Source organism: Cyprinodon tularosa, unplaced genomic scaffold (assembly GCF_016077235.1).
Source record: "Cyprinodon tularosa strain WSP-4 unplaced genomic scaffold, ASM1607723v1 ctg332, whole genome shotgun sequence".
NCBI lineage: Eukaryota > Metazoa > Chordata > Actinopteri > Cyprinodontiformes > Cyprinodontidae > Cyprinodon > Cyprinodon tularosa.
The window spans coordinates 1,442,639-1,462,685 of record NW_024039044.1 but is presented as its reverse complement, the minus strand read 5'-3'; the positions used below and the strand labels follow the sequence as shown (position 1 = coordinate 1,462,685).

Sequence of the window (20,047 nt, the reverse complement as noted above, 5' to 3'; positions counted from 1 at the left end):
ATAGATAGATAGATAGATAGATAGATAGATAGATAGATAGATAGATAGATAGATAGATAGATAGATAGATAGATAGATAGATAGATAGATAGATAGATAGATAGATAGATAGATAGATAGATAGATAGATAGATAGATAGATAGATAGATAGATTCTTACTTCATCATATTTCTTAAACTTATATCTTAAGTTCTAAATCTATTTTTTGAAATTCTAATGCATATCTTTTAATATTAATACAAATATATTAAATATAAATCTTAAATCACATTATCGTATATCTTAAATCTCAGACTTACATCTTTAGAAGATATAGAATTAACCAGGCACATAAACTTGTAGTTGCACCCCCAGCACATAGGAATGCCAATGAAAAGGGGAGTGTGTTTTGGATACTTCAGAAGATACCTCCTCTTCTTATTGATGTCCCAATGTGCTTGGGGGATGCTGCAAGATTAGAATATGAGATTTAGGATCTCGATTTAGGATATAAGACATATGTTTAAATGGCAGATTAAGATTCAAAATATATATATTTAAATTTAGATTTAACATTTAGACATAAGATATATTTAGCTTTAGATTTACCATTTGGATTGAACATTTAAGACATATGTTTACATTTACAATGAATATTACTGTATATAGTTTTATCAGAAATGTAGATATGAAACAAAGATTTAGATATAAATATAAGATGCTGATATAGATATAACATTATTTCTCATTTGTCACAAAATATAAAAAAATGACTAGATGTGAAGAAATAACAGAAATGGGACAGTTGAAATAGTTTTCCTAATTTTTAGAATCACTGCCCCATAGGACTTACTGTCTCTCCATCGTCATTGTAGAAATGTCTCCTTTGTGGCCACAATGACCAAAGAAATGTTGGCATGTGAGTTTGCAGCTGAGTTCTAAATATAGATGCAGAAACTGCGACCACAGTCACTTTAAGGCTCCATAAATCGCCCTGTGGATGTTAACTATTTATATTTGCATATCCTCCTCCCATGAATTTTTGGAGCTTCATCGTCAATAATTTAATCTGCTTATTCATTGAGCTACACATGCCAAAAATGTTTGCACCCAATATTCTGTTCACTGTACACATGCAATTCAGTTTGCACCTGATTTCAAGATCAGCTTTGTGCTTGCTAACAGGTTTGCAAGTGTTTTATACATGCAAGCCTTTTGAACATCAGGCCCAAAGTGTGATATAGTGATGTAAGAAATATAGCTTCAAAGGAAGGTTGGTGAATACAGACACCTCTGAGAGTAGAGATGCTGAAACTTCCTGTTTCATAGAGCCACCGTATATTTTGTTCCCCATCTCATGTTTCCTGTCAGGACAAAGTCTTACCATCTCTTCCTACATATATTCTACCTGCCAGCATATATAGAAACAAATTCATTTTGCACATCACTTACAAAGGGATTGCAGAGATTTAAACCTATATTTCTGATCATATTAGTAAAGTTCTTGTTTTGTTTCAGTTTTTTGCTACCATTAAATATGCTGTCTTCTGAGAGGTGTTGGAGCATTTGCACTAAGCTCCAGTGATGGCAAAAGTACTCACTTTCCGTACTTAAGTAAAAGTACAGATACTTGTGTTGAAAAATACTCTGGTAAAAGTGGAAGTACTGATTAAACTTCTTTACTCAAGTAAAAGTAACAAAGTACAGGCGTGTAAATTTACTTAAAGTATAAAAGTAAAAGTAGAAACCACTTTTTTCATGCCGTTGCCTACATTTTAAATGGATGTCTGCCAATAGGACTAGATCTCCGTTGTGTTCATTTTCAATCATCTCGTCGTCCATGCTACTATGCTAACGCCACCACCACCAAGCTGCAATGATTTGCCGCGAATGAATACCGCCGAATCTGTCCATTCATCTTGTAGTGGTGCGTCAAATGCAACGTAGATTCCCATCCAATTAGATTGAATTTGGTATTGATGACGTGAAAAATTAGCCTGGGTGCCATTCCGAACTTAGTCCCGCCCACAAAGTTTGAGGTCGGGGAAATTCGGTCTGGCTCTGCTCCATAGTAGCGCGAGTATTATCGCCCACTGCCAGGCGATCCAATCAAATTGTCAGGGCGGGCTTTATACGATGATGGACAGATGACCAACAGTAACGTAATCAACCACGTGACCAATGCGCGCTTGGGTGACAACAATAATGGCTGCCGCTGGAGAGTTTAGGTGAGTAGATTCTGCTATTAGGTCTGTTCTAGAAGATATCAACAGCAAATAAATTTTGAAAGAGGAACAGAGAAACGCGATCAAGGCTCATCTTCTTATTCTAGGCGTGCAACTGCACACTTTGATTTTTGTGGACAACAACTATGCCTCGCTTAACATACGTCACGCACTCCGTTGCTCTTATTGGTTGTAGGTCTATCCAATTGAGTGCAGAGGCATTTTTTTTCCGGGTTCGTTCGAAACACGCCCCATAATCACAGCTCTATGGAGCAGTATCAGACTCATATTCTGACTAGAATTGAGTCGGACTACGTCAGGCTAGTGAAAAATAATAACGGTAACTCCATTGAAATGATTCAAAACTAAAGTAACGAGACAATTTTTTAAAATGTAAGGAGTAGAAAGTACAGATATTTGTGTAAAAATGTAAGGAGTAGAAGTAAAAAGTCGCCATAAAAATAAGTAGTAAAGTAAAGTAAAAATATCAGAAAAATCTACTTGAGTACAGTAACGAAGTATTTGTACTTCGTTACTTCCCATCTCTGCTAAGCTCCTCCTTTTGCTCTTCTGCTCAAATAGTTGGTGTTTTTTTATATGGGGAGTATTTTATCTAATTACCTGTAAAGAAAATAAATAATTTTAGTTCTGATTAGTTTTTTTTTTTTTTTTTTACGTGAAACTGAGTTTACTAAATTTAAATGTAAAACATACACCTAGTGGTCAAATAGAAAGGTTTTAACCCTTCATCCCCACCAAACCAACCAAGAGGTCAAATTCTTTGATTAAATCTATGTTGAAAATAAAATTAAAATCAAACTAAACTAGGTGTTGTTCCAACTTTTTTGGGACTGTTGCATTAAGCAGTTTCTGTTGTGAAATTAACTAATGAATATATTTATCCCTCCTTCTAGCAGCTACCTCTCTGTTTGTAATTAGGATTTGAATATATAAAAACATACTGAGTTATTATGCATTTGTAGATTTGTTTTTCTTTTTCAGCTTACCGTAGTTTATTTTAATGCATTTCACTTATTTAGTTCATAAAGTGCCAACATTCGACATTAACGACATTCTCACCCAAAGTCCCCCGGCAGCATAACCCCTTGGCTCCCCTTGAAGTGGAAACCACACACTTACACTATGGAGCAGCTGTGCCACAGCTTCTCCCAGTCTACCTAATCCACCAGGACTAGTTTAAGAGCAGAGTGACTTGATTCGGTTGGACTCAGATCAGGTCAGCATCGTTATGCTATAGTTGTGAACTTGTTAGAATAAATAGAACAATAAAACAGCAAAGCCTTTATTTAACAATTTCTACCAGCAACCTTCTGTGTTGCCTCTGTATTTAATTCAATTCAATTCAATTCAATTCAGTTTATTTATATAGCGCCATATTCACAACACATGTCATCTCAAGGCACTTTACAGTTCAACCAGATCATACAGTCAAATTGATACAAAGTTTTCTATCTAAGGAAAACCAGTTGATTGCATTGACTCATTGACTCAAATACAATCCCCCACACTAAGCATGCTTGTAGCGACAGTGGAGAGGAAAAACTCCCTTTTAACAGGAAGAAACCTCCAGCAGAACCAGGCTCAGTGTGAGCGGCCATCTGCCGAGGCCGACTGGGGTTCAAGGAGACAGAAACAGAGATACAAAAAGCAGCTGTAAAAGGCGGCCCCGTCCAGGAAACACACAGCCAGGCAGACGAGCTCCAAGGCAGCTCCCATGCCAGAGGACGAAGAGAGCACATCCACTCAGTCACGGCCAGAGAAACAGGACCACACTGGAAAACAGGCCGATCTCCAACATCTATAAACAAGGGTGTTGATGGAAGCAGCACAGCTGATGTTTCTTTCCAGGATGACGTCACAGCCAAACAGGAACAGACGAGGCAAAGCTACTCTGAGGAAAAGCAGAGAGAGCAGAAGGTTAGAGATTGAACTAACAGATTCTGCAGAATAGTAGAACAGAGAGAGAATGAAGCAGAATGATGAAATGGGGGTCCCTATGTCCTCCAAAAGTCTAAGCCTATAGCAGCATAACTATAGAGATAGCTCAGGATAACCTGAGCCACCCTAACTATAAGCTTTATCAAAAAGGAAAGTTTTAAGCCTAGCCTTAAAAGTAGACAGGGTGTCTGCCTCACGGACTAAAACTGGTAGTTGGTTCCACAGGAGAGGAGCCTGATAACTAAAAGATCTGCCTCCCATTCTACTTTTAGAAATTCTAGGAACCACTAGTAAACCTGCAGATTGAGAGCGAAGTGCTCTGTTAGGAACATAAGGAACAATCAGATCTCTGATATAAGATGGTGCTTGGCCATTTAAGGCTTTATATGTGAGAAGGAGGATTTTAAATTCTATTCTTGATTTAACAGGAAGCCAATGAAGAGAAGCCAGGATAGGCGAGATATGATCTCTCTTTTTAATTTTCATCAGAACCCTGGCTGCAGCATTTTGGATCAGCTGAAGGCTTTTAACTACAGTTTGTGGACTTCCTGATAGTAAAGAATTACAATAGTCCAGCCTTGAAGTAACAAATGCATGGACTAGTTTCTCAGCATCACCCCTGGACAGGATATTTCTAATTTTTGCAATGTTCCTCAGATGAAAGAAGGAAATTCTAGAAACCTCTTTGATATGGGATTTAAATGACAGGTCCTGATCAAAAATAACACCAAGATTTTTTACTTTATTATCTGAAATCAGTTTAATCCCATCCAAATGAAGTGACTGGCTAATCAGTTTCTTTTTCAGAGACTCTGGTCCAAAGACTATAACTTCTGTTTTATCTGCATTCAGAAGCAGAAAGTTAAGAGTCATCCAGGTTTTTATGTCTTCAAGACATGCCTGTAATCTATGTAATGGGTTAGCTTCATCTGGATTTATAGACAGATATAGCTGGGTATCATCAGCATAACAGTGGAAATTAATCCCATGCTGTCTAATAATTCTACCAATTGGGAGCATGTATAAAGTAAAGAGAATTGGTCCTAGCACTGATCCCTGTGGTACTCCACAGGTAACCTTTGAGCGTGTTGAAGATCTATCATTAACATGAACAAACTGAATTCGATCAGATAGATAAGATTTAAACCAGTCTAGTGCTGTTCCTTTAATTCCAACAAAATATTCAAGTCTTTCTAAAAGAATATTATGGTCAACTGTATCAAATGCAGCACTAAGATCCAACAGGACGAGCACAGATACAAGTCCATTATCTGAGGCCATGAGAATATCATTAGTGACTTTCACCAGAGCTGTTTCAGTGCTATGATGAGCTCTAAAGCCAGACTGAAACTCTTCAAAAAGTTCATTTTGGTGTAAGTGATCGCAAACTTGTTTGGCAACTACTTTCTTAAGAATTTTGGATAAGAAAGGAAGATTGGATATAGGTCTATAATTGACCAAGTCATCTGGGTCAAGAGACGGTTTCTTAAGCAGAGGTTTAATTACAGCAACCTTAAAAGCTTTAGGTACATATCCCTGTAACAGAGATAGATTAATCACATCTAAAATGGAGGAGGAGATCAAAGGGAATACCTCCTTAAATAACCTGGTTGGAACTGGATCTAACATACAAGTTGAAGGCTTAGATGAAGACAATAATTTTGCTAATTCAGAGAGTTCAACTGGATCAAAGCAGTCTAAACCCGGTTCAGATTCCATGACTACCTCAGGTACAATCGCGGAGAGAGGAGTGCTTATGATCTTATTTTTAATAAGATCAATCTTATTTATAAAGAATCCCATAAAATCATTGCTGCTAAGAGCAGGTGGAATGGACGGTTCAACAGAGCTATGGCTCTGGGTGAGTTTGGCAACTGTATTAAAAAGAAATCTAGGATTATTCTTATTCTCCTCTATTAATGAGGAGAAGTATGCTGCTCTTGCTTTACAAAGGGTCCTCTTATACAGCAGTAAACCATTTTTCCAGACTAGGAAGGACTCTCGCAGGCCTGTGGAGCGATATTTTCTCTCCAGTTTCCTAGCATTTTGCTTCAAAGTACGCAGCTCTGCATTAAACCAAGGAGCAAGCTTTCTATTTTTAACGGTTTTCATTTTCAAAGGAGCTGCGTTGTCTAAGGCAATACGCAGAGAACTAGCAACCCCATCAACAAAATCATCAACCTGTGAAGGGGAATAAGCTAAGCTTTTGCACTCTGCAGCACTGCTCAGTGACACAGAGGAGAGAGAAAGTGAAGCAGATTCTTTAAAATTTTTAACTGCACTATCTGATAAAGATCTACTAAAATTGAACCTTCTTTTGGGGGAGGAGAACTCTGTTAAAGTAATCCTGAAGGTTATTAGAAAGTGGTCAGAGAGGACAGGGTTGTGAGGACATACTGTTATTTCTTCACATTCTATGCCGTATGTCAGCACAAGATCCAAAGTATGAAGATGAGAATGCGTGGGACTATTCACATTTTGAACAAAGCCAACAGTGTCTAAGATAGCATTAAAGGCTGCTCTTAAGCTATCGCCTTCAATGTCAGCATGGATGTTAAAATCTCCCACTATGATGACCCTGTCAGTATTTAATACCAAATCAGAAAGGAACTCTGAAAACTCATCTAAAAATTCAGAGTAAGGACCTGGTGGACGATACAAAGTTACAAAAAGAAGAGGTTTTCTTGCCTTGAAATTTGGATCAGGGAAATTAAGGGTTAAATGTTCAAAAGAGTTGTAGGTATTAATTGTTTTGGGAGTAATCAGTAAGTCAGACTGGAAGATTGTTGCTACTCCTCCTCCTCGCCCAGAACTTCTGGGGATGTGAAAATTTAAATAGCTTGAAGGAGTTGCCTCATTTATGCTCACATAATCCTCTTGCTGCAGCCAGGTTTCTGTAAGGCAAAACAAGTCAATGTGATTATCACAAATCAAGTCATTAACTAGTAGACTTTTAGAGGAAAGCGATCTTATGTTAAACAGACCGCATTTAATTGTTTTAACTTTTTCCCCAATTGGAGTTATTTTGATTTTAATTAGATTATCATGATTTACTCCTTTGGGAATCTTTGCTAATTTATTAGATTTTGGTCGTGGGCAAGACACTGTCTGGATGGAGTAAAGAGTGGGTAACAGTAGAGAAGCTGCAGAGATGTGTGTTAAACTACAACTCTGCTTAATCACCATACCTTTTTTTTCTTCCATCATGAATATATGATTCTTTCGCTGTATTGGTCATAATAATAGGAGCTGTTGATTAGCTGTGTGACTGTAATTATTTGTTACATAAAAGCCCAGGAAATCAAAAGTCTAAAAATGTAGGCTTCAACTTGTATACTCAACCAAATCCCGTTAGTTATGGTCACTTCCCTTTTTGCCTGAACGATCCGCATTGCTCCAGATCGACATGGATTCGAAGCAGAGGCTGCAAAAATAAAACAGTCACCTATTTTAGAGAAGCATCCAGCGGCTGAAGCTGGAATCTGACTGACTAGAATTGCTGCACTATAGCAGCATACCTGAAGAGAAAGCTCAGCATAACCTAAAGGTTGGTTTATGGTTGACGCTTCCACATTCTGTGTGGAAATTAGATGCCTAGAACATTTTCGACAAAGCGTTTTGCTGCCATAATATACTCCGTGTGGTATTTCTGTGCTTTACCCACTTTCTGGTAGAAGGAAGGTAGAAGTAGGACATAGGCAGCAAGGTTACAGTAGCCTCGTGAAACCATCCTGATCTCGCAAGCTTTCAAGATTTCACTCACTAATCAGTCTGGAGACTCTCCGTTGAAGAACATTTGGAGCCGTTCCCCAAACGAACGTCCAATCAGCGTTGGCTTTGAGGCGGGTTGAGGTCTGACGCAATGAGAAGCGCGACAGTTCAGTCTAAAGAACATGGCGGCTTCAGCCGATGAAACTAGCGTTAGCGTGGCTATCGAGCAAGTTTTATCGGCATTACACTGTATTTCTTCACTGAAAGAAGAGCAAAACACTGCTCTGGAGGCTTTTCTCAGAGGAAAAGATGTTTTTGCTCTTCTCCCGACTGGTTTCAGCAAGAGTTTGATCTATCACTTGGCTCCTCTTCGTCGTCGCTCTGTTACGTCATATGCTTCGTTGATCTGATTGGTTTATCTGGCCCGTCTATCACCAACATAGGCCAATCAGCTAACCAGTATTTTCGCCCCTTCCCAAAATTACTTCAACCGAAGGTTTCCATATGGATATGCAGAGCAAATCCATCTGGCGGAGTCAGGTTAAGGTTACAGCATACTTCATGTAGAGGTGCCAAAAATATTTTTTTCAGCATTTTTGTGTCATCCAATAGGGATGATAATTTCTTTTAAAGAGTTGATAACTATCTGTTGATTTTGTAAATGTTTATGGGCTCAATCATAAAGATGTTTATATTTCGGAACCCTCATCCACCATGTTTTTTTTTTAATGCAAAGCTGTCAGAGTAGGGCGGTGTAGAGAATTCGCCTTGTGGGAAAGCCAGGGGGTATGGATGTTACTGGGTGTAATATGGCCATGTGGCGCTGTACATAACTAGCTGGGTATCAAGCATAAACTAACCTTTAGGTAGAACATTGGTCCTCTTTGATTGTTTCAAACAGTAAAATTACAAATCACAAATTAAAAGTTGGCACAAACTTTAAAATTGGTTCATTTTTGGGTCAAAGAGCAAATTATCCCTGTTTGGAAAATTAAGGATCTGTTCTGTTTAGATTTTATCTTGACTTTGGCTAAACAAACCATCACTTAAAAGATTAAATCTGTCTGTTGTCTGAATGGAAATTTTAAAAATAAAGTTACAAAAATCTCCTCTACAACAGTGTAATTATTGGAGGAGTGACGTATTCAGCCTTAAAATACTAACTTGGGCCAACTTCCAGAGAATATGACACTTTTTAAGTTGGACCTGAAACTTTCACTTCCTTATCATGTTTTATATTTTCAAAATTTTATTCCAAGTGATAGGAGATACAATAAACAAAGCATAACACAAACAAATTTTACAAAAAAATTAGTAAATGTTACTTCGTCCACCTATTTTCTAAAAAATTAAGTGACCGAAATATGATAGATTAATCATGGGCAAATCAACTACAAAACTCTACAGAAATGAGAAAAATATGGAAAGAGAATAAAATAATATTCCTAACAAATGTGTACACTTAGTTACTCTGGGTATTTGATGATCTACTGATATAATATATTTGATAATTATGCTTAAATTACATTTTCATTCACTGTCGCTGGTTCGATGAGATGGATTATTGCATAGATTAATTCCATTAACAAAAACAAAATCACTTGTGCTTTACGAAACACCTCTAGAAATCTGTGATCTCAGGGTTAATAAAAGTAAAGAAAACATTTCTGTAACAATCTAAAAAAAAGCATATTTTTTCTGTTAAAGAAAATTACTCAGCCACTGGAGGTTCTTGTCTTCTAAACTAAAGTCCAATTTCCTGAAAAAAATTATAGACCTTTAATATCTAAAGTCATGTATTTTTTAGGCAGATTTATAAAGTTTGGGTTAAATAAAGAATAAATTGTTTAAAGATCTATTTCTGTGTGCCTCAGAAATATCTCCCTTGTTTCAATCTTACAGTTTTATAATTATATCCTATAACTTCCAAAAGGGAAACAGGCAATGTCTGTCCTTCCCAAGAATGATGGTTGGAAGAATAGATGACTTCTTCAATGTTTCTCCCTGAGGCGTCAGAAGAATGAGGTCGCAGTCTTATTAATAGTAGTCCTCTGATATGCTGGTAAGTTTTTATGTTGCAGCTTTTAAATCATATTTGAAACATCACTGTTTTTTCCAAACATACTGTTTTATCCAAATCGTGCATGTATACGCTGGTTATCAATGACTTTCCTCCCTCTCTGGTATTTCACTCTTGAAGTGTTTTTATAGTTGCAATTGGAACTGACATAATTCAGCTTTTTACACAAGAAATTTCAAAAAGAAAAAAAATAATAAAGTGAAGCTGATTTTTATCGAAGGTGTCACATGAAATATTTACTGTTTGTAAGGCTAAGCAAATGGTTGAAGTAATATTCACGTAGTAGATGTGTGTCTTAGTGTAACTACAGCATTGAATCTACATAGATGCATTATCTCAATCAATCAAAAACTCTTGGATGCTGCACCTCTTTGTGTATAAAACAGGTCACATTCTGTTGGATCAGATCAAGGACCAACAGATTGAGATACCTAAGCATACATATAAGCTTAGATATCTCCACTCCAGGACACTCACTTTGTTAACCCTTCTCCATGCTTAGTATTTAAATGAATCCCCCTCTGAGTCCTTGTGATTTCATCTCCTTTGTGGAAGTTATTGCGCTTTCTTAGACCTTCTTCTTGCTGGTTTGCAAGTTTGTCCAGCTCCATGCCAGTTTAGAAATGTGCCATCCTTCATCTGTTAGTTATTAGACTTAGACTCAACTTTATTTTTCCCTTGGGATTACTCCTTCAGGGAATTCCTGGTTCCAGTAGCTTAAATAGAATACAAAGGGTAGAGTTAAAGCAAGATGCTATTAAAGATAAGAAATACAACAGACAATACAAAAAGATTGTGTATAGTACAAAAAAGAATTAAAAAAGAAAAAAGGTTATAATGTCCTGGAATATGTTTTTCTTAGTATAAAAATATCTGCACTGTAGAGATCTAAGGAAAGACTACACAGTACAGTAGTTAACTTGCTGCTGAACCTTTTCCCTTGAATGGATATAACTAAACTTCATCACATGTCCTTACTTATATGTTTTACCCATTGTCTGTGGTCTTTGGTTCTCACTTTGTGATTAGATTTTTGTTTGTTTTTTACTTAGATGACGCATCCGCTTTCTGGTCATCTATATCTCACTGACTGGGAGACTGGTAATAACCTATAAGTGGACTAGTTGAACGCGATCAGACTTCGTAGATGGGGAATGGTGTATTTCATAATGAAGCAGCCTGTCCTGTAGCATTCAGTCTATGCTTGCTGCTAATAACTCAGAAACTGAATTACTCCTGGAAACCTTGAGTGAAATCCTCAGTGCTAACAGGGCATCTGTCTCACCGACAACCAAAACCTGGAGGTGGAATATGTGCTGTTTTAATTTAGCCTTACTGGTCCTAAATAAGGCTGTTACTTTATAAAGAAGAATCATCTCCCAACACTTTAGGGAGACAGAGGGAGGCACCCTACTGCAGGAACATGGACATGTCCCTGCACTAGGATTTACAAAATAACCGTTAGCTGCAGGCCTAGTTCCCAGGATTTGCTTTTATTAAATACACTATGGTGTTCAAAAAGTGACTACTGAGATGAATCTTTTAAAATGCAGAATGCCACAAAGCATAAAATGTGTGGACATTAATGCTAAAAAACAATTTAACAGGTAACACACATCATTTTAAAAAGCCTAATATTTTATATAAATAACAAAGAAATTGTAACAAAAAAAACATATTCAAGTGCTTAAAAAATATAGCTTTTTTTTAAAGAGCTTCTGTCTTTTGGAAACTTCTCTTCAATGTCTGTGCGCTGCAGACCTACTCTCTTTGAGGTCATGCTTTTAGCTGTGGGTGAGTTACGAAAAGTCTCCCGGTCCACTTCTGTAGGACTGATGATGTTTTACAGTACGGTACACTTTGCAAAGATCTGCAGAAGTTATTTTAGCATCCAGGGGCAATGAGAATTCATGAAAAAAGCCCTCATTGATGAGGTACCTGCCGCATGTTAATTACTTTTATGTTACTCCGTACTTGCATGCTGTTCAATTGCAGCTTTACTTCGACTGCTTACATCCACATCCCATCAACTAAGTGTGCAGAAGCCATGGAGTCTCGATTACTTTTCGTTATAAATTCAACCATTTTTGTCCATTTTGTCCTGTCTTGTGTTTTGGCATGATGCTAAATTTCTGTCAATGTATAACTTAGCAGCACTCTGATTAGGGCTGGGCGATATAGAAAAAAAGCTTATCGATAAAAAAAAATGCATATTGATCAATATCGATAATTATTTAAATGATTTGAAACCATATTTTATGTGCAGCTCTGCCTGGACTTTTTATGATATTGCTAAATGATTTAATTTTGATAAAAAAAACACAAACATAGACTTCGAATTAAATCTTTATTTAACCAACTTTTTTAACCATAACAGAATTGTTTTAAAGAAAAATAACTTAAGAGACCTGAGTTATGTTATTAAATACTGACAAAGAATAAACTAAAGTGACCAGAAAAGTGACCAAAATAAATATAACAAATAAATAAATGCCCCCCCACCGCCCCCGTTTCCTGCTTTAACCTGAGTTATTACTTTGAAGTTTCTGGCCCCTCAGCATTTTTATCTCAATTGTTAGAACTACGTGGGAAACTGCCCAGAACTGAAAATATATATATATTTTCCCGAAATTCCTGAAGATTCCTCTGAGGAGAGCCGCGCCGGGGCCTACACAGCTCGTACTCCTGCGGGTGTGAGCGGCTGAGATGATAAAAAAAAAAAAAGTTGGTTGTGTTATCAGACTTCATTTTCACTGGTTCGCTACACATTTTACAGATGACTGTGGTTTGTTTTTGTCCGACTTGCCATAACCGAAATACTGCCAGACTGCCGAACTACAAAAACCCTTCTTTGAAACAATTTCCTCCGCCTCTCCTTGCTGCGACATCTTCATGTGCTCTGTGTTGTGGTTTGAGAGGGCGGCGCTTTGTGACGGCGTGCCTGGGTCCGCGATTGTGATTGGTTGGGAGGATGCAGTGACTAGCATAAACCTACATGCTAGGCTACAATGAGAAGGAAGGAAAACTGCGTTTCTTTTTTATCGAACTTTTATCGACCCTCTTTTTTTCTATTGCGCCACACGTCTATTGATCGATATATATCGTTATTGAATTATCGCCCAGCCCTAACTCTGATCCTTGTTTACTTTTTTAGCCAATGACAAGCAGATATTTATCTGACCCGGGACCAATCTTAGCCAATCATCTGTTAGACCAGATAGTTGATGCATTTTTATTTTATTTTGTGTTGTATGATTGGATATTGTGCTTCAGCCCAGCAAAAATGGAAAAAAAATCTCCTTCTCCATAAAAGAGGACAAAGAGGCGTCAGGCCAGACAGTGCAATGAAAATCCGGACTGTCCGGTCTAAAGCCGGACATTTGGCCACCCTACTTCCAGCATTGATGGTAAAAATGGTGGTCCCCTGTCCCTGGAATATGATCCTCTTGGAAAGAAAACAATTTCTCTTTTTGTGACAATTGTGCTTGAGAAGCTTGGTTTAAAAATCTCTTCAAGTTCTTATGCAAGAAGGTGGTTACACGTTTTCCAAACACATTTCTTCCATTTGTCTTTGTAAGAGTTGTTTTCTTCCTCCAATCTGACTACCCTCAAATAGGGGAAAATGGCTGTTGTGGAAACTTCTGTGAAGAGTTTGAGTTCTCATCAGTAAATCAGTAACATGGAAGAGCACTGTTGGAGGAACTGTTTGCTACTTGTACATGAACAGCAAAGGGATCAGCCCACAATGAGGAGAAGTAGCGGTGTGGTTAGTTTCACTTTGTTGCAGATGAGCAGAATGCTCATTGACATGGCGGAATATAAAGCAAGATGTTACTTGTGTTGTATCTGCCAGTTTAAACCTCCGTGACGTCAGACCAAACTGTGGCCTGCATACCAACATACCAGGTTGATGGTTGTCAGCCCATTAGCAGGGGGAGCCCACCCAGGGCTGCTGGCCCTCTCCTGGCCACCTTCTGCCTTCCTGCCCGGCCCTGGCTCTGGATCAGAGGCAGGCCGCACGTCGGGGGACGGGGCTAATGATGGCTGCAGCCATTCCATCTCTTTTAAGCTCCAGCCCTAGAGTATAATTTTAGCTAATGCTATTTCCTGGAGATAAGACAGAACCCAACTTCTTTGACTTTACTTTCCCCTTAAGAGCTTTGGGAGGCAAAGGGAGGGTAAGGCACTGGCAAACTACAGGATTTGCCTCTTGCAAATTCTTATCATCAGCTGATTGGTCATTGCTAACCTGTGCTAACATTCTCATGGCTGCTGAACTACCAGACAAGTGATAATGAGTCCAGAACCAATGGAGCACAGCAAAGATTGGCCACATTTTGTGTGCAGAACTGAAACTAGTTAGGCGTATCAGGCCATTTGCTCCCCAGTCAGTTCCTTAAGTGGCTTCATCAAGGCTGTGTTATGTAATTATTTTACTCACCCAAGGCTTCTAAATTGTTTCCAGCTTAAAAGCAGATTGTTAGATATTTATGCTGAATGAGGCGGCCTTTGATGTCTTTATTTATGTTTCGATTTTCCTCATGATGCCGCAGTTTAACATTTGGCTACAGACAGTATGAATTTTTTGGTCAGTTTCATTTAATTGGTGAATATAATATCAATCGGAGCAATGCCTTTGAAAAACAATCCAATATGCTATTTCATCATTGGAGAAGACTTGTAAAGGTCTAGCTGTAGCAGACTGACTCAAAGGAGAACAGAACTGTAAGAAGGAGCGAAAATTATCCATGATTTATAACATATTTTAAATTCTAAATAAACATTAATACACTGCAGCTTGTATTTATATATTTAGTGCCCCTAAGTCAGAACTTTGTGGCTGCACGTCTTTTGGGATTTGTGTCCACCAATCTGCATTTCAAGTTTTGCCAAAAAATATCTGCTAAATTCAAGTCTGTATTTTAACTAGGCCATCCTAACATAATCTAAACCATCCATTGTGTCTCTGGCTGTATGTTTCATGTGTTCGTCCTGCTGGAAGGTGGAAGGTACTGTGGCCTCCTCAATGTATCCATCTCTACTCCTCCATGGTATAAACTCTTCAGTAGCCTAGTTGCAAAACCCCAGTGTGGGTACAGCTGTCTTCCAAAATTTGGCCAGACTCTATTTTCGCTGTATGCCACAGCCGGCCTAGATTTAATCTACACAGGTCACATCACACCGCCAGGAAACTGAAGCGCATGATCCTTTTTTAACAAATGTAACAATAAAGACATATCGTATGAGCAAATACCACTATTCTGCTAAATCGATTATGTATGATATAAATGTTAAATTAACCAAAATATTAAAAAGTTTCTCTATTCTCCATGTACTCACCCTTTATAGAGTAAAACTGATGTTTTTCGGCTGACTTCCAAATCATGTAAGTTTACATGGACATACACTACCGTTAAAAAGTTTGGGGTCACCCAAACAATTTTGTGTTTTCCTGAAAAGTCACACTTATTCACCACCATACATTGTGAAATGAATAGAAATTAGAGTCAAGACATTGACAGGGTTAGAAATAATGATTTGTACTTGAAATAAGATTTTTTTTACATAAAACTTTGCTTTCGTCAAATAATCCTCCATTTGCAGCAATTCCAGCATTGCAGACCTTTGGCATTCTAGCTGTTAGTTTGTTAAGGTAATCTGGAGAAATTGCACCCCACACTTCCAGAAGCAGCTCCAACAAGTTGGATTGATTGGATGGGCACTTCTTGCGTACCATACAGTCAAGCTGCTTCCACAACAGCTCAATGGGGTTCAGATCTGGTGACTGCACTTGCCACTCCATAACCGATACAATACCAGCTGCCTGCTTCTGCTCTAAATAGTTCTTGCACAATTTAGAGGTGTGTTTAGGTTCATTGTCCTGTTGCAGGATGAAATTGGCTCCAATCAAGCGCTGTCCACTGGTTATGGCATGGCGTTGCCAAATGGAGTGATAGCCTTGCTTATTCAGAATCCCTTTTACCCTGTACAAATCTCCCACCTTACCAGCACCAAACCAACCCCAGACCATCACATTACCTCTACCATGCTTAACAGATGGCGTCAGGCATTCTTCCAGCATCTTTTAATTTGTTCTGCGTCACACAAATGTTCTTCTTTGTGATCCAAACACCTCAAACTTGGATTCATCCGTCCACAACACTTTTTTCCAGTCTTATTCTGTCCAATGTCTGTGTTCTTATGCCCATCTTAATCTTTTTCTTTTATTGGCCAGTCTCAGATATAGGGCAGGGTATTGTTCAAAAATTTTCGGTTCCGGTACCAATACCGATACCTTCACTTCGATACCGGTTCCTGAACGATAATTTTTTCGATACCAGTTTTATAATATCAATTCGAAGAAAAAGAAAATTACACAACATAAAAAAGTACAAATCTTGAGTTTTATTTTAAGCTCTGATTTTTCCATTTACATTTTTCCTCTTACATAAAAAAAAAAATTCAGTGTCTAATATTCACTGTTACATTGTGGGGACCTTTTTACTTAGCAGTTTTCCTTTAGAAAAATTACCATGTCTGACAAACAAGCCCGTTGAATGGGATCCTACTGACAGCGCACCGCTGGTATGGGGGGGTCTGAGCGGCTCTGACAGAAATATTGGAAGGCAGGATGAACTGACTGCACTGATTAAGTTTTCAGGTGGATTTTCCCACTTAAAAACATAATAAAACTACTTTATTCCCACTGATAACAGCAAATATAGCTCCAAGGCAAATAAAGGATAGAGTAGCTCCGCCCAACGCGCGTCAGAGCCACTTTTTGACCGCGCAGCCAGAGCAGCAAAGCTGCTTCAGCCGCGCGTCAGAAGCTGGTACAAGCAGCAAAAAGGAAGCAGCAGATGTGATTTTGCTGCTCCTGCTCCGTCCAGTTTGAAAGCAGCACGATTCACTCCGCTCTGGCTTTGCACTGCCCACGGGCTGCTGAGAGGAGGATGGTTGCGCTGGCTGCGGTCCGCTCTTCTTGCAGTCAAACACCGAGCAACTTTCTGCTCTTAAATTGTTTCCGTGCACGATGTATTGCATTGCGCACTTTTGGCATCAGTCTTAATAAAGTGAAGCCGCACTTTTGACCTGGGGGGCATTTTAAAGGGGTTCCACGTCGCTCGCAACCAGTTCACAACAGATACACATGAACCCTGGCTGTAGGCGTGACCACCTGTGTATTTTTCCTGGATGACGCAATCACGTTAAGTGTTACAGCCAATCACCGAAACTTGGTACCGAAAGACGAGGCATGTTTCGATACTCTGTAGAACCGAAGCATTTCGGTCGGTACCATAAAAGAACCGAAGTTCGGTACCCAGCCCTACTCAGATATGGCTTTTTCTTTGCCACTCTGCCCTGAAGCCCAGAATCCCGCAACTGCCTCTTCACTGTAGATGTTGACACTGGTGTTTTGCGGTTACTATTTAATGAAGATGACAGTTGGGGACCTGTGAGGCATCTGTTTCTCAAACTAGAGACTCTAATGTACTTGTCTTCTTGCTCAGTTGTGCAACGCGGCCTCCCATTTCTTTTTCTACCCTGGTTAGAGCCTGTTTGTGCTGTCCTCTGAAGGGAGTAGTACACACTGTTGTAGGAAATCTTCAGTTTGTTAGCAATTTCTCACATGCAATAGCTTTCATTTCTAAGAACAAGAATAGACTGTCGAGTTTCAGATGAAAGTTCTCTTTTTCTGGCCATTTTGACCGTTTAATTGACCCCACAAATGTGATGCTCCAGAAACTCAATCTGCTCAAAGGAAGGTCAGTTTTGTAGGTTTTGTAACAAGCTAAACTGTTTTCAGATGTGTAAACATGATTGCACAAGGGTTTTCTAATCATCAATTAGCATTCTGAGCCAATTAGCAAACACATTGTCCCATTAGACACTGAAGTGATAGTTGCTGGAAATGGGCCTCTATACACCTATGTAGATATTGCACCAAAAACCAGACATTTGCAGCTAGAATAGTCATTTACCACATTAGCAATGTATAGAGTGTATTTCTCTAAAGTTAAGACTAGTTTAAAGTTATCTTCATTGAAAAGTACAGTGCTTTTCCTTCAAAAATAAGGACATTTCAATGTGACCCTAAACTTTTGAATGGTAGTGTATATAATTAGACGGCCAATAAGACAAAAAATGTGTCATGTCAACATATGAGTCAGAATATTCTGATCAAATTTTGATACATCCAATGTAATGCTTTTACAAGTCACTGATGTTGTTACACCCATTTATTTAAGGGTTAAAGGAAAGAATAAAGAACACCCACTGTGCTTCCTCCTTCAAAGCATGCACATAATGAAAGTTTGCCCACAGTGGGCGTGCGCTGAAGGAATTTAGATCCTCTTGGCATTAGTTTTTATCTGTGCCCTTCTCTTTGAGGGCGGCAAACCAGCTGTACAGGCTATGCAGAGCTCACCCATCTCTTCAAGTGCCGCTCTGATCGCAATCATTCAGAAATTCTCCCAGAGATTTTTATCCTCATTCCGCCCTGTAGTCTGTCGTGTCTGTATCTCCCAGCTCCCATGGCTGTTCCCATGCAAGCGACATCCTTACAGCGATTCTTCTTTCTTCTAAACTTGTTTTCTAGTTAATCTATTAATTTCGACAAAACTTTTAAAAGTTTTCTCTCTTAAACTGAGCTCTTTTTCTTTGCAGCATCTTCAGTTTCCCACCGGCCTCCCTGTCTGTCAGCCAGACAAGGAGCAGCGAAGTTTCCTCCCAGCCTCCCAGACCAGATTCAGCACTGCCGTCAGGCCGTAAGAGGCTGGGAGCTGACAGAATGTAAATAAAGCGGTGCTTTTCACATTACTTCACTGCTTATTTTTAGCAGACTGAACAAGAGCAGGCAAGGGTGTGCCTTTTTAAAGCTGCAGAGCTTATCAGCTGAATACACTGAAGGATAGAATATATAAATCAATTAAAATCCAGGATGTGATATTTGTGGTTATGGGTTGAGATTTTACTATAATTGGCAGACAGTACTGTACCAACCTTTTTAAACTTAAGCAAAGGATGTTGTCTCACTGTCTCTGCTTTCCACTATGCACAGATGGTCTCAAGAGGTTAAAAGTTTTATTTTGGTCTTAATGTTTTAAAACACAAAGACTTTCTTCCACTTTCCACTCACAAATAATATGCCTTTGCATGTCAGAACCTATTATGTTCATGCTTGGAAGTTTTCAATAAAGCATTCTTATCATCCACCCACCTTCAGGACTCCAACTGATAATACTAGCTGGTTTGACAGGTAAAATAGATTAAACATTGGGAAACAACTTTCTTTCCCAACTTGCAGCTGCAAAGGCAAAAGTTGCTTTTGGGTTAAAAACTCCCAAGAGTTGTCTTTCTTAAGCCTCATATTGTACATTTTGACCTTTACAATGGTAACATGTATGAAGAGCACTATATACACACTTATGTTTGCTTTAAAATAGCTTGACAAAGACTTGGTGTTATGAAACATTGTACTGTTGTGCAACATAGGACTGAAACAAGCAATTATATCAGGTTGTCTTGTCTTCTTAAGGCACTTTTTAGAGCTCATTCAATAAAATCTGCAAGAAAGATTGGTTAAAATTTTTTCTATCTATAGCTTGCTAAATACTCTGAGGCCCCGTCCACACGAAGACGAACCCTGGCCTAAACGCACAAGTTTTTCACCAAACCAGCCTCTCATCCACACGAAGCCGGCGTTTCGGGGGTCTGTAAACAATCTTTTTTTTATTCAGCCTTCAGAGTGGGAAGATTTCGAAACGCCGTTTTCGCGGTTCCATCTTTACGCTCTAACCGCATATTTTTTTTTACACGCATGCGTCATAGCGTCACCTCCAAACACGCATGCGCGACACACACAACAATGGCGCCGTTGCTGCTAATGCTACTCACCCTGCTGTCGGGCTTACAACAGAATCTTCTTCTTCTGGAATATCTCCAGGAAGAACAGAGCAATATCGACGACATAGTTCAGCACCTGAATTTGACTTAACCACGAAAATGGACCCGCAGGGCAACCATGTATAAATATTAGTGCGCATGCCCAACATTTCGTCGCTTATTTTTGCTTTGGCACCACAGCGCCAC

At 38.8% G+C, this 20,047-nt stretch overlaps 1 long non-coding RNA gene across 2 annotated transcripts in view; it reads left to right on the top strand.

Annotated features, from left to right (window-relative positions):
* Nucleotides 1–19,149, top strand: part of LOC119789179 — a 184,497-nt gene extending 165,348 nt beyond the window's left edge. Inside the window, exon 4 of one of the 2 annotated variants that reach the window (XR_005281551.1) lies at nucleotides 18,623–19,149. This is a non-coding gene — a long non-coding RNA (uncharacterized LOC119789179). Of the gene's footprint in view, nucleotides 1–9,808; nucleotides 9,931–18,622 lie in introns of those variants that run through there. The other variant, XR_005281552.1, reaches the window with a different exon arrangement.
* Nucleotides 19,150–20,047: the final 898 nt, after the last annotated feature.